The following is a 4,147-nucleotide window of genomic DNA, read 5'->3' as shown; positions in this document are numbered from 1 at the left end:
TACCACTTGCCCGATGATATGGAGGTAATCTTGTAGGAGCAATCCCATGCCAAAATGACAAGACAAACATACAATGAGCATCTCAACAATTTTTTATTTACTATGGGTATAGCTTATTATTGAAAATGCTTCATAGAATGCTCACTATGGTTTAGCTGTAAATTTCCACCATGAATGATGCATGACTTAGATTAGCGTCTTAGGCGTTTCCCTAACTCATACACAAACTCCATGGACATACAAGTTTGCATTTTATTTTGCACCGCTAGGCATCCATAAACAAATGAAGATGACATCAACTAAATATAAGTGCAATGTCGAAAGTGTTCCCCATGAAAGCATGGTTATACTAACTCTCAACTTGCAATTTGCAAATATATAAACTTCATAAGATAGTCACAATGATTAAGTTTATTAAGTGCAAGAAAATAAATGTGCCATCAAGTTCGTGAGAGCTTTACTGACTAGTTTTCTCATGCCAAAATTTAATTTGCAAGATAAATAAAAACATGATGAATATACTTATAATAGAAATGATACTACTAGGTAGATATGGTGGACACAATTGACAAAATTTAGTTTATGGTGGTTGGATGCACGAGTAGAGTTCATACTCAGTACAGGCGGAGGCTAGCAAAAAATTGGGAGCGACCAACTAAGAAAGCAATAATGGCCATAATCATGCATAGCGACAAAAAATTATCAATCAAAGCATAAAATTATATTACAAGTCAAAAACTAAATTATCATAGAGGCTTTAGTTGACCGGTTATAGCCATAACATGGTATATGCATGTGCCAAGTCAACCCAATAAAGCATCAAAGAAGAATACCACAATATTACGCTTTTATGATGGAAACAACACATGATTCTTTCAATAACACATTATGCACTATCAGCAATTTGAAACAAGTCATGCTACAACAATAAATACTAAGCATATGACAAGAATAACATCCAATATGATATTCTAGAGCCTATGCCACAGTCTAGACAAGCTTCCTTTTGCATCACTATAGTTATGAAATATTTTACTCGTATCCAACACCAATTAACTTATTTGAAATAGCTCTCGGAGATAAAATACATTATGGACCAGAGAGTTAATCATACATAAATAAAGAATACTAACAAGCTCTGAAAAAAATTCAAGTGAAAGAACAAAGAGCTAAACAAAGTACTAGAAAATTAGAACACTCGCAGAACAATAATAGTAAAACTACAACGTTCTATGCAATTAAAATGGAGCGGGTCTTTCTTCAAAACAAGTGTACCGGGATCCAACATATGCTACAACAAATAAAACTAAACTAATCTAAAAAAACAAAAATAAAGACGCTCCAAAAACAACACATAGCGTATGAAGCAATAAAAATATAGCGCATAGAGAGATGACATGTTGCTTTGTTGATGAAGAGGGGATGTCTTGGGCATCCCTAAGCTTTGACGCTTGTACCTCTTTTATATGTCTTGGGGTGAAGGGGCATCCTCAAGCTTGAGCTTTTGTCCATTCTTTATCTCATTACATCATTCTTCTTTTTCTACACTTGAACACTTCCTTCATACAAAATTTCACACAATTCTTCATTAGCAGCATTAGTACAATCAAAATAAACAAATCCACTTGTATTCAGTACTAACATATATCAAACATTTATTAAATAATTAGCTACTTTAGAAACCTTTTAAAAATCTCTTTGATCAAAAGAACTCAGAAAGAAAGAGATTTAAGAGGCAAAAGCAAATAGTGCAGAAATCTGTCAAAACAGAATAGCAGGTAAAAATTGATTTTTTCGAAAATCTTCTGTTGCTCATCTCGAAACGTTCTCAACTAACGAAAGTTAGATAATAACGTGGGGCATATACAGGAAAATTGGCAGATCAAAATTCTGCTCTGGCCATTTATACGAATTTTTATGGTGACAGCACAGAATCTGTTTTCAGGACAACAACTTCCCCAAATCTTACTTTCTCTATTAGAGGCTAATTTTGGCAAAAAATCGAAATAAAAATGATAATAAGAGTTTATTACAGAGGTAATAACTTCCAAGGCTCAACAAAAAAAAATTACAGAAATATACATGGGTTATCTACCAATAGTGCTTTTCTTTAACGCCTTTCAGCTAGGCGCGGTAGTTTGAGAAGATGCTCACATAAGAAATATGAATTAAAGTAAAAGAGAGCATCAAGAAGCAAATATAAAAAAATTAAGTCTAATCCACTTCCTATGCATAGGAATCTTGTACACAAATAGATTCACAAAGAACAAAGTGACAAGCATAGAAAGGTAAAACAAGAGCAACTTCAAAATTTTCAGCATATAGAAAGATGTTTTAGTAACATAAAAACTTCTACAACCATATTTCACTCTCTCATAATAGCTTTCAGTAGCATCATGAATAAACTCAACAATATAACCATCACATAAAGCATTCTTATCATGAGCCACATGCATAATATAATTATTACTCCCCACATAAGCATAGTCATTCTTATTAATTGTAGTGCGGGCAAATTCAACAAAATAGCTATCATTATTATTCTCATCACCATAATCATAAAATATAGGAGGCATATTGTAATCATAATTAATTTTCTCCTCAACAGTAGGTGGACTGAGAATAACATAATCATCATTGTAATCATCATATATCGGAGGCATAGTATCATCATAGCAAATTCCCTCCTCTAAAGCTGGGGAACTAAAAAGAACATCTTCATAAAAACTAGCTTCCTCAAACTTAGACTTTTCCATAGCATTAGGAATAATCTTTACTATTATATTAAAGTTGGGGATGGTGTACCACTTTGACATCAAACATTGAAGAAATCTCAACCGTCAATCACCCATCAAATCACCCTCAAAAACGTCGGTCAAATCCACGGCGCTCGAGATGGAAAAAAAATTCAGAATTTATTGCTTACCAATCAAGTCGCCATAAATCAAAGAAATATCAACGTGCCTTGAGGGAAAATAGTTAAGCAATTATTACATACCAAATCAATTCGTTACAATAAAGAAAAAATCACGTACGAGATCATATCAGACAAGAAAACAATTAAGGTAGTGTTTTACCCTGCCTTCCTAGCGTCTCCATTCCGCCGCCCGTCTGTCGCCTCGCCCCCTCGCTCTGCACATAGCCACGACCGTCATTCTTGTGGGTGACCAACCATGGCGCCGCTCAACTATGATCCCTCCAACGGGGACCTCGAGGACCTGCTTGGCCATGCCTGAGCTAGACTCGGCAGCTAGCACGTATGAGTGCCGGCCCTCCTCGAGCTTGACCCGGCGCGACACAGCTTTGAGGTGGCTGAAGCTCGCTCTACACGGATGACCATGGAGGGATCGGCGCGGCCTCGAAATCGAAGGGAGGGAGAGGCAACCGTGTCTGTTGTCGAGGGCGCGAACTGGGTCTGATGGCACGGATCTTGCCGTGGAAACTGTTAGGATTAATCTTGATTCATGTTTTTGCATATGTATTCTAGGATTGCATGTAGTTTGATCGTTAGGATAAGCTGTCCAAGGAAAACATGTGGCTGTACGTGCGATGCGTATAAGCTACAGGTTTGGGATGGAAGAGTGCAGGTGAGATGCCAACGTGCCGTGCGATGCGGGGCGTCGCCGTGTGAAGCGGTTGCATGCGAGTTGCAAGGCGAACCAGATGCACGAGCTGTCCATGTTCAGTTAGTTAGTTTGTTAGCTGCTGCATGTTTGAGTTGTTACTAGCATGAGAATAGGTCTGGAACACTGGTGGAAAAAAGGGCTTTGGTCGCGGTTGGCAACTGCCATTAGTCGCGGTGGCGCAACCGCGACCAAAGCTGCGCGACTAAAGGCCCCCCCCTTTAGTCGCGGTTCCTTACGAACCGCGACTAAAGGCCCGTCCACGTGGGCCGCAGTGCGGCGCCAGGCGGAGGACCTTTAGTCGCGGTTCTTCTGGCCAGCCGCGACTAAAGGCCTCCGCAGGGTTTAGGGTTTTAGCCCCCCTCCCCCTAAATCTGGTTTCTTTTTAATTTGTATTATTTTATTTCTTTTGGGTTTTAATTCTGAAGGAGTTTCACATATTTAGGCCAACCGCGACTAAAGGCCTCCGCAGGGTTTAGGGTTTTAGCCCCCCTCCCCCTAAATCTGGTTTCTTTTTAATTTGT

General features: G+C 38.6%; 1 long non-coding RNA gene across 1 annotated transcript; it reads right to left on the bottom strand.

Annotated features, from left to right (window-relative positions):
• Nucleotides 1-1,179: 1,179 nt before the first annotated feature.
• LOC127330757 (uncharacterized) lies at nucleotides 1,180-3,656 on the bottom strand. The gene is made up of 2 exons (XR_007869417.2): nucleotides 3,078-3,656; nucleotides 1,180-1,559 (listed from the first exon to the last, which is right to left on the bottom strand). It is a non-coding gene; the product is annotated as an uncharacterized lncRNA (long non-coding RNA).
• Between the last annotated feature and the right edge of the window lie 491 nt (nucleotides 3,657-4,147).

Source organism: Lolium perenne, chromosome 2 (assembly GCF_019359855.2).
Source record: "Lolium perenne isolate Kyuss_39 chromosome 2, Kyuss_2.0, whole genome shotgun sequence".
NCBI classification, from domain to species: Eukaryota; Viridiplantae; Streptophyta; class Magnoliopsida; order Poales; family Poaceae; genus Lolium; species Lolium perenne.
Note: the sequence above shows the minus strand (reverse complement) of the source record. Positions and strands in the feature narration are given on the sequence as shown.